At 39.2% G+C, this 21,332-nt stretch overlaps 1 long non-coding RNA gene across 2 annotated transcripts in view; it reads left to right on the plus strand.

The window, feature by feature from the left end:
- The window catches only part of LOC106498782 (uncharacterized), a 36,453-nt gene that overhangs the window by 5,540 nt on the left and 9,581 nt on the right, over positions 1–21,332 (plus strand). Inside the window, exons 2-3 of one of the 2 annotated variants that reach the window (XR_010884287.1) lie at positions 6,116–6,160; positions 11,370–11,575. This is a non-coding gene — a long non-coding RNA (uncharacterized lncRNA). Of the gene's footprint in view, positions 1–6,115; positions 6,161–11,369; positions 13,108–21,332 lie in introns of those variants that run through there. The other variant, XR_001295041.1, reaches the window with a different exon arrangement.

The following is a 21,332-nucleotide window of genomic DNA, read 5'->3' on the forward strand; positions in this document are numbered from 1 at the left end:
CTCATTCGTTTCCAAACATGTAGTTTCATGAACATTGGATGCATTCTTTCCCACAGAGGTGCATTTCTGGCTGATCAACTTCCAGGAGCAAGAAGGGGCAACCTGTGGGCATGGAGGTAGCCATGGGTGGGGAGTCTGTAGGGACTCCCTCCCCTCTGGGTTCTTTGCTGCCTGATAAGGTGAGAACTTACACTGCAGCCTCTCTGGTCGAGGCACCTACCATATCTCTCTGCTCTATTCAGACACCAGTTTCACAGTAGTTGGAGGCACTTCATTATCTCTGAGACTTCTGTCCCTCAAGCAAATGTGATGGGAACACACAGGGGGTTCAAAGTTATTAGTAACTTATACACACATATATGCACTCAAGGTATAGCACTGTCAGGTTTACTACACGTGGAACAACTCAAAGTGCTATTGGTCAAGGAACTGAGAGCTGTTACACAAGAAGAGACCCAAGATTTTGGCTTGCTATGCATTGGAAAAAGAGAGTCTGAAAGAAAATGGACTTGAATTTAATAAATACATCTTGGGAGATGGGCCAGTATATGTGAAGGAGAAAAGATAGTGAAGGTAAGGAACAATACTGGCACCAGAACAAATTGGTATATATTACCAGAAATAAATGTAGGCTGAAGTCACTGATGTGATATGGTGCCTCGCAGTATCATGGCCCTGGACTTTGTACTCAGCAGTTCCTCTCAGTGCTATGTCCTATGTTTTATGTTTCTACATAAAACCCGATTTTTGACAGTTATCCCTCTTTATACCAGTTTCTGTTACTTACAGTGGAAGTTCCAATAGCCATTAACATTTGGATACTTCCCCTCCTCTGCATAGTCCTGAGTAAAAGATGAGGTAAATTACCAGGATTTCTGCTTCTGTCTAAGCTCTACCAGTAAGTCACCCTAGACCTGCTTTTGTTTTAGGGTAAGTTTGGAGGTGTTCACCGGACCTCTCTCTCCAGTAAGAGAGGGGAGAATGCCTTTGAAGAAATCAGTTTAGTCTTAGAGAAGGATTGCTTTTTGGCACTTCATTTATCAACTGAAATAAAACGTGTTTGGGTGGAAGAACATTTCTGGTCAAAAATATTAGAGAGCACACAATAACCTGCCTGTGTGCTTATACATCACACATAAGGATTTCTTGGGGGAGAGAATCAGGATTGCTTTTCACTTTATTTACTTTTATTTGTTTGTTTATTTTTTTCTTGTTAGACTAAAAATATTTTTCCTAACATTTGGATAATCATGATTACTGCAGTAACACCTGTGACAGCTGTAACACCCATCTGAGAACAAAATAGACAGAAGGTGGAAACAATATGTAACTACTGTCACGAATATAAAGAAACATAGAGGAGAGTTCCTCTCAGCCAGACAAGTGAAATGAGCAAATGAATATTTATTACTTAGATATGTAGTACTCTTCACGCATATTAAAAGTGACCTTTCTCCCTCCAAAGCTGTACCTTTTCTCATAGTACTCATCAGTGCCTTATACTGATGCAATTAAATGTGGGGACATCCAGAAGACAATATCAAAAAAAAAAAGCTAAAATAAAATAAAATGTCATTATAAGCAAACAGGAGAAAACACTCAGATTTGAAATACATTTCTCTGTTGTTAACCTAAGCACGGTTAAAAACTCAACATATCAAAAGGGAGAACACTTAACAGCTGTCAATGAGATATAAAACAAAACCAGATCATCACAAAGCTGTTTATTGTTAGTATATGGGAAGGAAAAAACTTCATTTTTCCTTCTGAAAAGTTGTTGCTTGAGAGAACTTTGCAAGCAGATTTAAACTTTCTGTAATAAATATGCCATTCTTAACTATTCATTGACTAATTTCCTGCTATAATTCTTGGTCCATACCTCACTTGTAAGCTCTTAGCTGCAAATATTAGGGATTTGAGGGGTTTTGATGAAAAAAAAAAACATGGTGCAAATAAGATCAAACCTCTTAAAATAAAATCACTCTTAAAAATATCATTCTGATATGAGTGCTTGCAATTTCAAAGGTTTTAATTTTATACTATTTGGCCTCCACATTTTTTTTTCAGATATCTACAAAGGATGAAAATTATCCTGTTGCAGTGATCAAGACGAGCCTGTATGCAGCAGTGACATGTACAATAAGTGTGCACTTTCTGCAGACTAGAAACATGACAGAATAGCAACATACTGGGACTTTTTTTTTATTTCCATGCAGATAATTGCAGATATTCATACTGGTACACCTGAAATCCTGTTTCAACCATTGCCTGTGTGCAAAAGTCAGTCTGAGGTCTTTACCTCACTAGCCCCATTTGATGGCTGCAGCAACGTGAAGGCTTTGTAGTATCCTTTGTATGGCTGAACTTCACTTTCAAAGCAAAGAACACAATAAGGACATATAGCATCACTTTTTATCTCAAAGTAACAATTATGCAGTAAGTTACAAGATGTTAAGGTTGTCTCATAGATCTGAATACATCTGAGATGTCTTTGGTATCTCTTCTCTTCTGCCTGTAATAAGAACATCCTGGCTGTTACTGCTACTTTTCATAAAGCACCTTATTTCCAAGGTGTGAAAATCCCCATATGTCAAAGATTTTCATTCTCGTGCCTCCCAAACGTAGTCATTCCATCATGGTTTTTTAATTTAATGCCCATAGCCTTAATTAGATCAAATCAGCTAGAAAAATTCAGATAGAATTTTCATTCATTTCATTTTCATTCATAGAAAGTTCATTCAATCAGCAACTAGAAAATTAAGCTACCATGAAATAAACATGTTAACACAGAGGGAAGACTGCATCCAGTCCTGCTTTTTCCTTGGATTCAGCCCCCAGCCTGCCTTCATTTGCCCCTGCTTTCACTTGACAGGACAGTGGAGCACCACGATAGCAAGCATTAAAGGCCTGGAGTATTCACTTATCCTCCCAGGCACCCAGGATCTTGGAGCTCCATAAATGATGTTTTATCAGGTGAACACATAAATGAAGGCTACAGAAAGAACGCAGCCCAGCAGTGGAGTGATGGCTTGCAAATTTACCACATTCATTGACATTTGTTTTGGCCATCAAGACATTTTCACCCAGTTATGTGTTCAGCTATTCATAGATTTTTAAGACCAGAAGGAATTGCTCTGCTCATTTAGTTGACGTCTACAATGTAGATAAGGTCGGGGGGGGGGGGTCACACAGCAATTTCTGTATCAAGGCTGTAACTTCCAAGTGACTCCTAGCTATAACACACAATTTAGAAAGACATCTAGCTCTGTTTAAAGACTTCAAATGGGGGAGGTCCATCTACCATGGAACAAACTCAGATGTTCAGATATGTAAGTAAAATGCTACTTGAAAACACTATTTCTTCCCTGGAGAGAGGCTGAGAAAAATAATTAACCATAGGTAATGCATATCATTTGCCTTGCTTAATATGAAGGCAATCTTTTGTGCACTGCACAATCCTGTGAACAGACACACAGCAAGCTTCAAAAGAAAAGCTGAGAAGTGACATGTGCGAGTGCAACACACTCTTGGGGCTAGGGTTTTCTGTTACCTGTGTACCTCTATCAGACCTACCTCAGATACCTCTGTACAGCGAGGCACTGTGCTGTGCAGACATACTCTGAGATGAGAACAGCATGAGATCTAACAGCAATGTGGAACTAAAATCTACCAACATGGTCAAAGGATTGTATCTTACTTATAACTTCTAACTTGTTTAATACCCAGAATTTTTATTTCTTTCTTTTTCTGAGACAATGTATACTGACATTCTGTGCTCAATCATTCTTTTCTCAGTAGACAGGATTATCATCAGTCTTTTCTTCCCCTATGTACAGGGTTATCTTCATGTCTTTGAAAGTTGTTCACCTGTTCAAACATAAATGGATGGAATATTGAACACTGTAGCACAAGACATGAAAGTTGCTAATATATTTTCCATTTTCACCCATTTCCCACTGCCTTTCTAAATCTTGCATTCAGCATCTTACAGCTAGCAGAATTTAATTACTGAAACACATCAATCATTGTTTTTAGGTCCATTGTGAAAAGCAAATTAGATTTTCTTGTGCATTGCAACAGCCTTTCCTTTGTTTTGTAATAGAAATGACATAGCACATGCATGAAAAGCACAGATATACAAAAAAGAGAAGAATTGGATTGTGAGCGCAAAGGGCATATTTATACTGACAGGCACAAGAATACCTCCGGAATCAGAACTTTATCGTCCTGCTACATAAAGGCATGTTAGCTAGCACACAAGTCAACAGCAGTTGAATGCAGTCTAGCAACACTCATGTAAAACAATCAGCCAGACTAAAAATCTCCCTTTGCCATGACATCGCTATACAAAGAACATGAGAATAGCCAACTTGGTCAGAACCAAGGTCGATAGGAGACAGGGTTGTAAGCTACAGCTGTCATAAGTGGATAAACTAGGGAAGACTAAGAAAAGGGCAAGAATATACAATGCCTCTCCTTGACGCTGTCCCAGCCATCACCTATTTTCAGCTCAGGGATTTCCTGGGTTAAGTGTGGCTTTTGTGTAGTTAGTATCCCCCAATGAATTTCTCTTCCATAAACCTGTCCAGTCTGCCCTTGGACCCACCTAAACTTTTAGTATTCAGTTAGGATGCAGTCATCCTTTCACAGGCAGTATCACTGCCATATTATCTGTTGCATGAAGAATAACCTACTCCTGTTTGTTTTGAAGCTTGTTCTTACTATCTTACTTTGATGATCCCTAGTACTTATAGTGGAAGAGAGAGTGAACAATCAACCCCTGTCCATCCTCTCCACCTCACTCCTGATTTTATAGCCCCATAACACATCCTCTGTAATTTGTCTCTTTTCTAGAAAGAAGAGTCTTAACTTACTTAGTTATTCCTTGCACAGAACACATCCCATATATTGATAGCCCTTGACAATCAAGGACAATAGAACCTTTTTCCAGTTCTACTATATCCTTTCTGAGATGAAAAGAACAGAACAGTACAAAGACACAGACATGCCATGCATTTATATAAAGGCATAATGATGAACTCTGCTTTGTTCTCTGTTGCTTTATCAATAGTTCCTAACATTCGTGTCTTTTCTTTTCAGAATTGCATGCTCAGCTGTCATTTTCATGGAATTATCAATTATATCCCCAAAATCTCTCTCTTAAGTGGCAACAGTTAGCTCAGAACCCCTCATTTTACAAATGAAATTAGGATGATGTCCTTTCTACGTGCATTACTTTACTTTCACCTGCATTTAATTTCATCATCTACCCAGATTGTCCAAGGCCACATTTTGGTTAGTCCAGGTATGTTTTTTTAGTTATGTTCAGTTCTTAGCATGTTTTAACATCTGCTAGGACCACAACACACCAAAACCTACACACAGAAGTTGGTATCTCAGTTGCTTCAAACGGAGGTTTGCTACTGAAACGTCAGTGTGAGAAAAGCTGAGGCATCAGTCTCAGAGGCCCTGGCCTGCCGGCAGGTCTCAAAGAAAAGGTTTAGACAAGGAAATAGAAGAATGAAGCTGAAAGAGCTTTCCATCTGTCAGCCATTAATAACACATCTCCTTCTGGAAATCTAAACTGCAACTTCAGTCATTTTATAGAGGAGAAGTGAAATTCATTATCTCTGTATGTACATGGAAGTCTCATCTAATATTTGAAAATCAAAAAGATGAAAGAACATTTAAAGGTTTAGGAAATTTAGTTCTTACAATGAATTCTCTGGGCCAATCCAGTCTGTGCCACTGCTTTCCCTGTAAAATTTGATAGTGTTTTTTATTGAATTAGAACAAGCTTTTACTACACTTTTTTTTTTTTTTTCAGCCATGATAAACAAAAGCCAGAATACAGTGATCTTCTGTAGGGAAAATCCTAGTAGTAAGATGCAGAACAGAGAACTTGAACTTGTTTTTACTGAGTTTAGTGAAGAGACATTGTCACATACAGCTTTATACATTTGCATGAACTCATGGCACTTTGCTGATCACTGTAATTCAGTCTTATCCTATGATCCAAATGCTGTTTGAAAGCATGATCTGGTTTTTGATTCTAATTTTAAGTGTTATCTGCAATGATATTACCACTTACTTTTTTTTATTCTTTTTTTGGCAGAAATCCATTGTCTCCTCAGAAACACCTGGAAAAGGTTCACTGGAGGTTTGTTTTACACTGTTGTACTTATTTTCCCTACTTTTTGGCTCAAGTACTTTATTTCACTATTGTATTCCACCAAACAGCTTTATGACAGAGTTTCAACCTTGATATCTCATCCAGATAATTACTTTGCAAGAACAGTTGCAAAACAATTTTTTTACTCAGTATAGCTATCAGCCAAATTCTACTGGATTTTTCTAAATGCCTTCCTCCCTCGATCCTATCCAAAATGTGCTTCAGAGGGTCACAGAACATTTCATTTTTCCGGAGTTATTGTAGTGTCACTGCCCGCCATTTACAATTACTGTATTTCATCTTTCTCCGCAGCTCCTGAACTCTCTTTTGTCTTACTTCGAGTAGTAGTAGTTGCAAAGTGCTTGGGGGTCCATCCGATAGCGTTGTGTACATGCAGCATCATTACCACCACTAATAGTTAACAGCCTTCTGCATCCTCCCAGAAATGCTTGTATTTATTCTGTCTAGAGCCAGTCTTTAGGAAATGAGATGGCACAATTCATTACAGGCCAAGTATGCAATTTGTGTTCTTAGATCAGATCGGCAAAAGAAAAGCGATGCTGCCTGGGAAGTCGGGTCAAGAACTTCCCAAGTACAAATGGATGCCAGGGCGCTGCGGGGCCGGTGTCAGCGAGGGCTCCCTGTGGGGCAGGGCCGGGCCCACCGCCAGGGCCAGGGGTGGCCCCAGCCCCAGCACCGGCATCGGGCACCTCCTTGGGGCTGGGCAGGGCGGGCACCCGCAGGCTGGGGCTGGGGTCAGGGGAGGCTGTGGCCGGGCAGGCGCAGGGCCGTGACAGGAGCCGAGGGCCTGAGGGAGTGAGGCTGAAGTGGCGGCCGGGGGGAGGGGCAAGGAGGCCCCGCGGGGGCGGGGGAGGGGCAGGGCCATTAGGGCCGTTGGCGTACTGAGGGACCTGAGGGTGGGTGAGCTCCAGCTGCATCCATCCTCCCTTCTCTCCGTCCTCCCTGCCCCCCACCTCTTTTTAAACTCATGGAAACGCGTACCAACAGGTCCTCGCATATTAATATACCTCATGGGGCGTTCATAGGCCAAGGTTTAACTGGTGCATGACTGAACGTCTCACTGCTGGCTCCATGTTCGGATATTAGCGGTGTTTGTCATGCTACGTAACAGCCCCGATCAGCAGCTGGCCTCGGGCGAAGGGAAAGCAATCAGTCTTTTGGGGAACTTTTCTAGTGGCCGCCAAGAATGTTCTGCATGAGGAAGCCTATTAACGAGCATCATGTGAGGGAATGTTTACAGAAAGTCAGAAAATGCTGACCTAGGATAAGGCAAATGTCCCCTCTACATAGTTTCACAGTTGAATAACTCTCTGATATTTCATTGAAGGGGTTTATAGATAAGGGTTACTAACTAACTACACAGAAGTGTTTTTAAATCACATTTACATGAACAACAGCCTGATCCCATACAGCAGTTTTTGAGTGGACATTACATTCCAAGGGACAAAGAAATGTTACTGAGGTGTAATATCTGCGCAAAGCAAAATCCTAAAGGTCAGGTAGAGTATGTGACCCCATGAGCTTTTTATCCCCTGTCTCACCTCATGACTTAGGGAGTATAATGATAGGTCTATGAAATCCTTGTTCAAAAGTGAACTTGATGTGTTCCTAAATAAAATCCAATAAAACTTAAAGTTGTAAAATGAAAATAAACTACACAATTACCAGTGGCATATATTCTATTATTTATAACCCAAAAGGAAAAGGACATTTTTAAATTTCTTTCCAGGAACTTTGCCAGAGGAGTGAATATTTGCATAAACTATTCCTTTTAATCCTATTTTGCTTTTCAGGCTATAAAAAATATGTTCAGAGCTGAAATATGGAATATAAGCTTTTAGGCTGAAAATGTCATCTTCACAAAAAATATGTTAGAGAATTTTCTCAGACCAAATATTCCATAGTAATTTCACGTCGATATTTTATCATGTTTGCTTCTAAACTTTCCGATGCCTGAAGTGTAGCAAGTTCTCAGGCATTTACGAAGCTCTTGGTGGACCAGTGCCAATGTTCCTTCATATCATGCTGACACACTTCTGTCACCTGTGTGATTGTCCTCTTGTCACTGAGCTAGAGGGGGGGAGCACAAGCTTTTCACCCCATCTTCTACTGTTTGTGCACAACTGTTACGACTTTTTTTATTAGCTGCATTTAAACCAGAAATGAAAAAAAAAGGAACTGAACCAGTTGTGACAGGAGAGATTAGTCCAACTTGTTGCCACATGACATTCCTGAAGTTAATACTCAGTATTTCTGCTTTGAAATAATGACATTTCCATTAAAGAAGCTAGTAATCAAATCACCCTGACCTAAAACAGTCTGCCTTTGTAACTGAGATTCTATCTACAATGGCATTTAACATAAAATGTAAACGCAGAAAATGAATTTTCCTTTTATGTATTACCTTGTGCTCTTAGCAGATAAATTTCAAAAGGTTTTATGTTTTATCTCTCATTTAAACCTCTCCACCTTTTGCCTGTCTGTGCCTATGGAGATTGATGCACATATCCTTAGCTATGTGCTTTACGTAGGCATATGATGGTGATATTATGCAGGAAGTTTCAGAGCAATTTAATAAACAACCTTTACCACTGCATGTGAGCTCTGCAAACTAATTGTGCCTGCATGATCTCCTAACATTCCCAGTCTTCATTCCAGCAACAGTCGGAAATAAAAATTGCCTGATAAATGTTCCTGCTTTTCTCAAAAATGCCAAATATGAAATTGCCTTTAAAAACTGGCCTGAATCTTGAAGCCAGTGGTCTGAATTTTAAGGGATCTTGTTGTTTGGTTTTCCATCTTTGATTTAGGAAGAAAAAAACTAAAAACAATGGTTTAGGGTGAGGAGAATAAAGTAAATAATAAAACTTCTCAAATTTGTGTCTTCCTGAACTTTTTTATGCCTCTACTGATGGAAAGTAGTATAAATTGCCTGTTCCCCACATTGGCGCCTCAGAGACTGAGTGATGTTTCTGTAGGGAAGCAATCACATGGACATTTCCCAAATTTCTCCCAGAGAAGTGAGCATAAAGAGCACAGAGACTATGGCTAGTGCAGCCACATAGCCCATTAGTCGAAGATGCAGCGTATTGGGGCTACAGCCTTTTTCCCCTCCTAACAAAACTTGTTTACTGACAGACCGTGTCCCTCTCTCTTCTTGGGGCCGCACACCCATGGGATACTCCGCTTAGAGAGTTTGAGGCAAAGTTGGGCTCAGAATTACTTAGACAACGTTGTCCATCAAGCGGATTGATTGAATAAAGGAATCTAACCCAACAGGGGTACACATTCCCAAGTATGGGTTTGCAAGGGTGTATAGCTGCTTGTGTGAGAGCTGGATCTGGTTAAATATTAATGATTAACACTGCTGATGAAAGTGAGGAGAACAAAGGAGTGAGTCTAAATGACCTGGAGAGGTCAGAACTATTGGCAGGAAATAGCAGTCTCAGGTACACTTTGGAAGAAAAAGAAAAGATGAATAAACATATTTCAAAATAAGCCTGAATGCTGAGATTGAGTGGGATGGAAAAAACTTGAAGAGCAGCTTCAGAAGTGAAACTGTTAACAGGAAGCTAGAAACACTGTGAAATGGCAGCAACAAATGCAAAAAATAATGTTGGGTATCTACTACTACTTACTTAACCTACTTCGGGGTAGGATGATGACTTTTGCCCACTCATTTCTAGAGATTTTCATGTACACAGCCAAGATACAGACATTTTGAAGTCTGCCTGTATACTCAACATATTTTATGACAGCGTTGGAGCTGGATGGTAAATAACTAATGTTTTTATGAAAATTTTTGAAATATATTTGGTGAAAATTATTGTCAGGATTATTTCTTCTTGCAATAATAGCTTCAAATCACAACCTAAATCTCCTTCATTTTCAAAAATATTTGTGAATTTTTGTTTTCATAAATGGAATCACAATTCCCATATCTCTACTGGGAAAAAAAAAAAGACGAAAACGTTCATTTTGTAAAAACAAAATAATCTTTTGCAAGAAAGATGGGAAAACTTCAATCAAAATTGAATCAAAATTGAACAAAAATTGAATCAAAATTAAAAAGTGGTTGAAAACACAAAATATTCTCACAAAATATTTTAACAAAAACATCTTGTCAACTATAGATAAATATTGCCTTCAGACTCCTATGCTACTACTCATTTTTTGTCCAGGAGACATCTGAACATAGCATCAGACATTAATACCTTTGTTATCATCACCTGGACATGAGCACAAAAGATTAAAAGAAAAAGAAATGAAAACAATGTTGGTGTGAATGTCTGTCTGAGAGTTACATGACTGCATCTTCCTAAGAATTATGAGCCTGTAGACTCTTCAAGATAAGTACCACATGTGCCTTTGGATTTCTAGAAAAGCCTTTGTGATAGATTGCCATCATGGCTGGCCCTGCTTGGTGCCAGAGTAACACGAATCATTGCTACCATCACTGCCTGTCAGCTTGGTAGTCGCACTGAAAGGTGATAGCCTAACAGCCTTTTCAAGGACTACTCTGGCCCTGCACAGGGGCCAGCACAATCTGGTGTTTGCAGGATCTACATGCCACAACACGAACAGAAATGATTCCCCGCTCTTGGTAAGACACGCTAGAATCTAGAATGTGCAAACCTCATTCCATCACCCTCTCTTTTTATCTACTAGAGGAGGTCATTTTCTGTCTAAAATTGCCAACGAAAACGAGCTGCAGCATCAAACTGGCTGATACAGGCAGGGTCAGCTGTGAGTTCAGACCAAGTTACTCAGGGCTTCATCCAGTCATGTCTTGAAAACCTCTAAAGACAGAGACTACACAGCCTCTCTGGGCAGTCTGTTCCACTGCTTGACTGTCCTCATGGGGGAAAAGGGTTTATTTGTGAGAATGACAGAAAATTGCAGACTACAAGACAACGCAGTAGGTATATTTTATCTGAGCTGGAACAACAACTTAGCACTGTAAGAAGAGAGGCTTCCCAAACCTATTTGTCACAGGCTTGGCAAGATACAAGTGAATGAGCTACACAAAAATCTGACTGACCTTTTGCAACTAAGACCACACAAGCACACACAATGCAATTACCCTGTGTTATTGTGATGAGAGAAAATTTCATTTCAACGCTGCACTTAGACAACAAGCCTTCTGATACCTTACTCTTTTTTTTTTTTGTTCCAGGAATGATGTCTGAGGGAAACTCTGAGTCATGCAGAGAGGGAAGAGATGAACAACATTCACCTTGAACTCTAGACATAGATGAGACCATTCCAACCTGACATTGGGAAAGTCTGTTCACTTCCTAGAACAGGATCATCAGATCATCATAGTTTGTGAGAAAAAGTGGGACAGCAGGATATAGAAACCTCCTCCAACCTATCTAACTTGTCAGTTATTGCACAATTATATCTTCCAACATATTCCAGAGCTACTGGTTTCAGCTACTATCAGAATATAGGACTGGTGCAGCCTGAGCTCAATTTAGTGTAGCATCTCTCTTGCATTAGAGGCATGTTTCAGGACAGGCAGATAAACATGAATCTTGGTGATGATTAATAACATTTTGTCCTGTATGTACTCTGCCCCAGGAGCCTGAAAGAGAACCACAATGCAGAAGGCTGACTGTCTTGTTTTTAAATATGGGGGCAATTCTGCAGGCAACTTTGCTGTATGCACTCTCACTTACAGATTGATTGATTCAATCCAGACAGACATTGTGCAGCATGTAAATCTGTATTGGTTTTAGCTGAGAGTTTGCATAGGGTTTTTTTTGTTATTAAGCTTCCTTCAGATTCTTCTGACAAAATTGGTTTAAAAATGTGGGTTGCTTTAGTTGCTAGTGCACAGAGTAAAACAGAGCTGTTCGAGGTCTGTGCCTGCAGTCTGTCTGGCCTACCAGTGAATGCCTGACAGTTGCCAGTGAAACAGCTGAATTTGTCGTACTTTTCAAATGGTTGAAAGCAAGGTCTTCTGCAAACAGAGATCAATTTGCCTGTGGTAAGGACCTTTGCAGCATCCTAGATCAACTGGAGCTCCTGCGTATGTGCAATAGATCTGAAAATGTGCAGCAGGCATTTTCTGAAGGGCTTGACTTTCTAAACCCAGAAGTAGCAAGTCTGAGGGAAACACAGGTCCAATAAACTATAGACCTAGAAATCTGAGGTGTTTCTGCTGTTGGAAAGAGTAAGAAAACTAATGAAGGGTTTTTTCCCAAATTAAATTCATGGACTACATAAAATGCAAAACCAGAAATGTCAAATGGTCTTATTTAGTAAAACAGAGAAAAAGGGCTATTTTAGAGCTGACTAGCATTTCAAATATTATGGAGGAGGACCCTTGCATCAGGAAGCAACAAGGCCAGGCTCCTGCACAAGTGATTGTGAGCTGGCCACCGAGGCTGACTGCAAGGCAGGCAGTGACCTCACCAACAAAAGGCATGTCACACACTGATTAAAAAATGTGCACATTTATGGCTCCCAATGAAAAGTGGTAGAACACACACAAAAAAATATATACGTGGGCTATTTTTTAATTGTCTGCACCATCTTCTAGTGAAGAGTTTCATACCTCCTAAAAAAGAGTCCACATTGACCATATACTCAAGGTCTGGTCTGAGGTCTTCTTTGTGATTCCTTCCCATTAGCAATCACAAACCCTACCAACAAATGATTTATCTCATTTGGACAAGTGCTTAGTGGCTGCCCCTTGGTGTCATCATCTGTTATTCCAATACACTCCATGATTTCAAGCTTTATTTGAGATATCTGGAGGTAGGGCATTCCTTGTATGACACACTGATTATATTAAAGCATCAGTCTGACATGCATGGTCTCTGGGTTAAACTGATCCCAATTCAAATTACATTTAAATTCATTTGAATGTATGGCTTTTGGCTCCAGTACAAATGAATAAAATTAAAATAAGGGCTACCATAAAGGCAACTGCTCTTGTCAGCTATTTTAACAAGGCCCTGGTTGATGTTGATTTAATCTCAAATGCCACACCAATAAAATGTATCTATAGGGAATTTCATGACAAAAGTTTTGAATTTTGAGTGGGAAGTACAGGAGTGACTTACACCATCAGAGTCCAGGAACAAGTAATGGCCTTAACTTTTTAAGCACTGTGCCATCCTGAAGAATTTGTAATTTTGGGATAGATCTGCAAGATGGGCAGGGAGCCTTTTAAACTAGCCAGTTTGAAATGCCATGGAGAGGGATCTTGTGTAAGCCTGTATAGCAGGGAAGAAAGTAAGCAGGAGAAGAGGTATGAGGAGGTGATGGTAGGGCTAGAATGGAGAGGAAGAATAGTCCCCCCCACTCCTTCCCACCCTTTCCTGGATGGTAGAAACTTAAGTCATGATATTTCTAATGCTAATGGTTACTATCCTGTCTATGGACATCCAGGCAGGCAAGCTATTGAGCTAGTCCCAGTTAGGAGTTGATGATAACTCTATTTGCTTTATCTTTGTCTTTGTGAAACCTTGTACCCTTTTTGTTACTATGAAAGACAATTGAATAGGATTGACCCCTTGGCAGATGTGAATTGAAGCTATTTCCAAGTCATTTTCATGGAGAGGTTGCAAATTTGCTGTTCTATGGGTTTTGAAGTGTGAAGGTAGAAAAGTAAAAAGCTGGAAAAGGTTTATACACTTGTGAACTCGGGGCAGAATTAAAGTGAATGAAGAAATTTCCTGGAAGAGTCAATGCACTCTCCCTGAACCATTGGATATTTTGGTTCACTTAAGCCATGTGTTTATGTTACTATTATTTCCTAAGTTCACCTTGGTAAAAACTAACTGGCTCTGCCTTGATACAATGAGAAACAATTGAGCAAGATAAAGTGAAACAGAATGAACAATGACCTTTCTTTCTGCAGAGCCCATTGCTGAGAGAGGCAGGAAGAGATCTATCTGGTAATGTTTATCTGACTAAGGCAATTTACTGGATGATAGCTTTCCCCAGAAGATCTAAGTACAAAAATGGCATAATATCAGCTCACAAGGGACCCACTAATATGAGACCTAAAATGAAGCCCTCTGTGCTGAACCAACTGTATATTTCATGTGTAAGCCATGCCATTGAGATGTTTAATGTTTCCCTGGAGAGCAATAGACCAGTGACAAGAAAAATAAACAAGAGCTAAAGATGAAGATGTCCTTGAACTGAAAGTGCTTCACTTTAAGAAACCGAATAAACTGAGCAGGAAACTGTGAAGCATGATGGCATTAAAATAGGCACTATTTTTTGTGTCTTCAGTGGGATGACTGTTTTCTTTTATACCATAGGTCTCCATGTAATTAGGAGGACAGTGGTTTCAGCTCACAGTCTACTACTAAAAAGTAGAACTCCATCTTCTGATGGCAAAAATTCACTTCCATGGGAGCAGAAACATATCATATGGCCTCCTATATCTACCTGGGTACCCTAACCATTGGGCTGCTGTGTATCAAATGCATCAAGCCACTAGGTCTAGAGTAAATATAATTTAGTGAGCAGAGGTGCCAGGAGTATGGCTGGTTTCATAAGGCATGAGCACAAATAAACAAGAATAATGGCAAAGAACCTTTTACCAGACTGAAATGAGAAGCACAAAATGTCCTGAGGCATAAAATGGTACAGTTTATATAACAGCAAGATTTTAAAGTGCAACCGGTTCATTTAAGGTGGCTTTCAGAGAGAAAAACTAATTTCTCTAAAACCAAAAATTCTCTAGGAAAGGTAGGGTTTTTTTTCTGTACATTTTCAGTTTTCCATCAGGATTTAAACATTTCTGACCCAAAATTGCTAGAGATTCCCATTCTATGAGGTAAGATTTTTTTTTTTGTTCTTTACTTAAGAGAAAAACAGAAGTTGAGGTGTCAGAGTTGCATGAGTGGTAGAAAATTCAAATTTTATTCTGTTCTAATTTTACCTCGGGACTTGTGGCTGTTCTTAAAGTTAAGGTATTGATCATTATTTCCAATCAGCCATGCTACAGTCCTTATTTTCAAGCCAAGGTGTTTAAAGCGTGTCGAAAAGTAATCTGCACTATTACTTTCAATTACAGTTTAATAATTTACGAAATTACTTAGTATCATACCTGCAATATGTCAGTCAGGCTTCATTACATTGCAATGAGGTCTGATTTAACATAGTCATTATTGCTGCTGGTAAGGGTTTGTGGGGGAAAGATCCTGCAACTTTATTAATTTTAGCCATTTTAGACTAAAATAAGCAGCTACAGATAAGTGACAGTATACAATGGGGTACTTAAGCATGCCTAAAACTATGGTATCTCCTGACTGCAAACACTTGCTTCTTGGTATAGCTCCATGTTTTGGGCTCTGTGTGGGAAATGTTCTCCTAATTTCTTACAACAAATTGTTTTACAAGCAAAGATGAGCTATGAAAACTCATAAGAAAGGCAAACACTTGTATAACATTCCCTGGCAGCTAGTATGCAGACAGCTTAACTAGCATTAAGACCCACTGGAAATGTTTATAATGACATCCTTTTCATACAAAGCATACTCATGTCCATCCATGGTCTTAGACTGAATCCCGTGATGTGGTTATGCTGACAGTGGGTTTGATTTTATATTTCTGATGTATGAGACCACTGGTGATACAGGACAAAATAATGTGCCAAATAATAAGGAAAATTTTTGTTCGCTTTAAATAAACTTTGAATGATATAGCATTTGGGAAAAGCATGCAAGGCTTTTTTCTTGGCATTAGTTCTGAAATGCACCTTTTGATGGCCAGAACCAAGGGCTTGCTAACTTCTGATGAACTGAGATCACAGGTTACTCAGAACTTTGAAATCAGTTCAATAAAGACAAATATTTTTCTCCTGGGTTTTTCAGGGCACATCCTATTTTGTATTGTAGCATGAGATCCTGCAAACATGTAATTCAACATCATGTAATGTTTAGAAAGCTGCACTTATATTTTGTTGCTAATATGAAAAATTAGTGTCTTGGGCTTCAGTCTTGCCATCATGGGCAAGCTAATTCTCATGATCCTTTGTGTAAACCTTCGGATGTTGCTAGAATAGGGCAAGGATCCACCATCCTGCCTGCCTGCATCCTAGGTAGAGTTAAAATAGGGAAAAAAAAAAAAAAAAAAAGCTCTCCATTTACCTGGGATTTCAACAGGAACAGAATTAACCCAAAATGTAACCCTTCCAAACAATTGAAAACTGCCTTTATTCTAGGATTAATATTTCTGGCTGTAAGCCCCTTGAGGTAATATTGTCTTCAGTTTGTACTTGATACAGCTCCAAACACAGCATATTTAAAAAAATAGTCAATATAAGTCTTTGCTGCTGCTTTCAGCTCATTAGGAGTTTTCTCCTGAATCGAGCACTAGTGGCTGAAGATGATTTGAGGCATAAATTGGCAGGGCCATTCCGTTGCCATGCTGTTAGAGAGCCACAACAGACCAGCGAGACCAGAAAGGTTAACCGAGGCTTCTGCTGGGGAGATGATAGACTTGCGTGTAGAATTAGAGTAGGAGCAAATATAAAGAGAAAAATGAATCATAGTGTTGATGTCTGGAAAGAGCAATATTATGACTATATGAATTTAATGACTGCTGATATCTAGTTCAGTGACAGGTAGTCTCATCCGCAGGGACAAAAGTACACAGTGTGCTTTGAGGAGACCTGGAGGCAATCCTTTAGCTCAAATCCCATGATAGGATAATATGCTATGGCTCTTTTTATGCTGGAGGTGGCATCCTTTCTAGATCCCTTCTGAGTATGTCAGTTGATGATAACAGCATAACTTGCCTTAGAAATTTTAATTCCCCCCGACACCCTTTTCCTTACAAAGAAGAAAAACATGAACATTTCCTTTGAGCTGTCCTGAATAAATACTTTAAGAATATTAAAAATGAGAAGTGGATTAAAGCTTTCTGACTGAATTCCAAGCCATGTAGTGTGCTTTGTTAATTTTAAAAGGAGGAATGTTGTAACCTTCAGTGCTCACACTGGGTGACAGACAGGCGTTGTCAGTGTTAAAAACATGTATAATGTATCTATGGCTACAACTAGATATATAATCTATTCTGGAACAACATCTCTCTTTTCTCCTTCACGTAAGAAATATAGTGAGTATCAGGTAGAGCAATTTTGTGACATCATGGTTGTACTACAGGAACTCCTGGATGTCATTAGCTGTTGCACTTTGTTTCCCCATATTTTATATTCAGAATGCATTAGCAGCTGCTTGTTTTGAAGTTCTCCAGGGTATTCTACAACGAAGTTGCCTGGTAGCAGAACAATCTGTGTTCCTCAGATATGCAAGTGACTAATTTGCCATCAGTCAGAGATGAGACTTAAATAAATAAAGATACTTCATAGGGCTGCTGTGCCTAATGATAAGCAATTATATAAAGTCATATTAAGGCAGTTCTTTGTGAAGGTCCTGTGAAATTGGTTAAGCAAAAAGAATAACTGCACCATTTCAGTGATTCATCCTATTGCTCATTTCAGTGAGAGCATTATCTCAGTTAACTGATGCAATTAATATGAAAATGAGGAAATCATTGTTTAAGGAGATGAGGAAAGAGAGGGGGTCTTAATGCGGCAGCAGTGAAGAAAAAGAGACACAGAGAAGGAAATTTGCATAGGTCAATGGTAATGTAATGCATTTAGCACATATTCAAAGCTTAACTTGCATAGTAATACAGATCCATTAAATTCTCATTATGATGACCTGTGTCCAACACAATTCAATTTTTCTGAATCTTAATGATAAAAAGTTAATTACGGTAAGGTGAAAACCTTTTGTACTTGGTCTTAAAATAAAGCATTGAAAGGGCATTGAGACTATCTTTTAGATATGGCAGGTAGTTTCACTTCTGCTTAATTCAATATTTTATTAAGCATGACAAGATCTGAAGTTTGGCTTCTGTGTGCACTGCAGATTTTTAATGTAGTCAGTGGTAATAAATAAGCCTTTGTCTGTACAATTACAATTTAATGCTAGTCATTTTCCACTTACAGGCTTCAGTTACAGATCACATTGTCACAGTTTGTCCTGGTTTTCTTATTTTTAGTAACTATAAAGCCTACCCAAATTTGGGAAAGAGAGGGAAAAGACATCTTTTCTCATTAAGCATTGTATACATATTCTAGCTTTTGTTCCCCCAACATATCTTTGAGCCAATGACTCTTAACATGATATAGTTCAAGGTGTCCAGCAGCTGTTTCTTGTCATTACCTGATTTTGCTTCTCACCACAGCTACAGGTGGAAGCAAAGTGTCTGAGAGCTGCTCAGCCTTACACAGTTTCCTCCCCCTTATCCCACATTCTAAGATAACGGTCATTCTTTAACTTGCTCATCCTAGACAGTGAGTAAATGCTCTGGTTTTCTAGTGGTCTGAGTCATGCTTTGGATTAAGCAGAGGTGCAGAGATATGCTGTAATCACGTTCACCAAGGCAGGCTGCCATATGAAACACGTTGTTGTTCTTAAAAGATGAGCAAACCAGAGTGGAATGTTCCTAACTCTCCTTTACATTAAAGTCACCATACATCACTCAGGCCATGTAAGGCTGCTTTAAATTGTGATTAATCTGCATTTAATAGATTTGTAAGGCACCTCTATTAACATCTGTGTAATGTAAAATGGTCTTAGTGCAAATGAAAGCCAAGTCCTGCGCATATTATTCACCTTGTCAGATTATTTTATCCTGAAATCTGTATTATCCTCATTACAGTACATGGACTCCTCATTTGTGGAGATGATCCAAGTGATGACTTTAGCCACCTAACACAGAGCCAGACTTCAGGACTGGATTCATTTGACAAAATGCAGACATCTGCAACAGGTGTCTGTACCTGAGCTAATCCCACAGGGCCCTCTTTGCAGACAGCAGAGAGTCACCTAGCTTCCTGTCCATGTGTGATCAGGAAGAATAGCTTTGCACTGAAGGCACAAAGCTATGTGAAAGAAAATAAGACAGTAAATTTCTAAAGCCAAGGCTGAGATCCAGTCCCTGACTCACTTCTAAGGCTACAGTTTGCAGTGGTTTAAATTGCCGCAGTCACCTGAACGCTCCTAAATTCTGCTTTTAACTGCTTCTAGTACTTGTCTGATTCCCTAGTGAGCCATCTGATCTCCCAGAGAGTCAGTTCAGCTCTCTCAGCCAGCAGAAGACTAATCCAGCTCCTGCCCACACATACACACAAAAAGGGAATTTTCTGCCTACTGAGTGAGCACCTGTCAGGTGAACACCAGTGCTATTGCAAGGGGGGGTATGCACTCTCTCTGAGCTCATTTCACCCCAAACACTGTCCCAAGCTCCTTATTGGATGGCTTGTCTGCCATGGTGCTCTCAGTGTCTTTGCACCTCACAGGAACCATGCTTTTAAAACGGTTTGAACACCTTTAAATGCAGATAAGCCTCAATATCTAAAAGTAAGTGGGAGTTAGGTGGCAAAATATTTTAGTGGATCAGAATCCTGGTAGATAATGATTGATCTCAGTAAGAGTTAAGTGTCCATTGAGGTACAACCCTGGGCAAGTATATACCTTTATAAATTTGTGCATAAGGATTTCAAAGTCTGTATCTTTGTGAACATTTTTCAAATCACAATTTCATGTTTTAGAAAAGGTGGATGCATTATGTAAATTGCATGGATATACAGGTATTCTTCTGGCTGCTCCAGCTGTTTTTATCAGGCTCTGTTCTGTTTACTTCCTGGCTGTCACATGTCGACCCTCTTGAGATGGCTCCACATAAGGCTGGTCAGTCAGTGAATGAAATCTAGTCAAAAAGTAACTTGGGAAAAAAATAAAGAGACTATGCAGACATTCATGAATACATTGCTTTTAATCTTTCCTGATTTGTCATTTCACAACATGAGAAAAGTAAGAAGAACTGGATGAAACTGTGTGGTCAGTCTTTGAGTATGTGGAGAAGTATTTCATAAGAAATAATTATATAAAATTATTGTGATTAGACTTAGTAGGAGAAATAACTTATATATGACTAATCTTATTTAAGAGTAGTGTATTCACAACTCTGCTTCACAAATACCACTCTAATTCATAAGCCTCAGTTAAAGAAGAGAATCAATAAATAGTGCTATTCATAGAAAATGGATATTTTGTGAGGAGGAAGATTGGATTATAAAATAGGTGGGTTTCCCCCAAGCACAAATTAAGATTCTTTTAGGGATAAAGAAAAATACCAGGTAATGACAAATCAGAGGAATAATCCAATTAAAGTTTCATTGCCTTCATTGTGTATGAAGATCTGACAAAAGCATTTTATCTCAAGCATTGATATTTACCAGAAGGGGAATTCTATTTATAAAAACAGAGAAAATCCACCTTTCAGGTCAAATGCCAATGCATTTTGCTAAAAGAACCTCTAATGTGCTGAATAAACAAAGCAACAAGCAAAAGAAGTGCTAGGAAAATCTTATGGCTACAAAGGTATATTGAGAAATTCAGAGCATGCCCTGTGATGTAAAATCTTTGAAATTAGATTGAGCTCCTTTATTGCCACAACCTAACATTACAAATCCAAGATATGCCAGCATGAGAGACAGACTATGGTACAGATGACCTTTTGATGGTTGTACAAGTGCCTTGCTGCAAACACAGCAATAGTTTGCCAACGAAAGAAGAGACCTTAAACATGGTTTGTGACTCCCATCAGTATCTGCAAAAAGTTATCCAAATGAAGCATTTATATAAACCTCCAAAATCCTTTTTCTACATCATCCTTCTATGAACTGCTATTACTGTGTGACAATGTCTTGACATATCATTGTCCAATTGCACTTGCAAATTCCTTGTAGAGTGAGGCTCTGAGGCCAAACCCTTTGTTGATATGAATGATCCACTGAGGTCTAAGAAGCTAGTCTAAAGACATGAAAATCGTTGTAGAGGAGCAGAGGAAAAGTCCACTGACTCCAATATCCTGTTTCTAACCACAATCAGTGGTTAGGGTAGAGTATAGAAAAATAGGGAATGTTTAAAGTAAATCTCTCCCTTTTACAGCTTCTAGGTTTCGGGGATTTCTTGAGCTGGACATTGGTGCTGGAATTGCAGTACACCTGGTTCTGTGTAACAGTTGGTTGAACCTCCATGAATTAATGTCATCACTCTGTGAAACATCGTATATTTTTGGCCTCGCAAGACCT

This window comes from Apteryx mantelli, chromosome 5, assembly GCF_036417845.1.
Source record: "Apteryx mantelli isolate bAptMan1 chromosome 5, bAptMan1.hap1, whole genome shotgun sequence".
In the NCBI taxonomy this organism is placed as follows: domain Eukaryota; kingdom Metazoa; phylum Chordata; class Aves; order Apterygiformes; family Apterygidae; genus Apteryx; species Apteryx mantelli.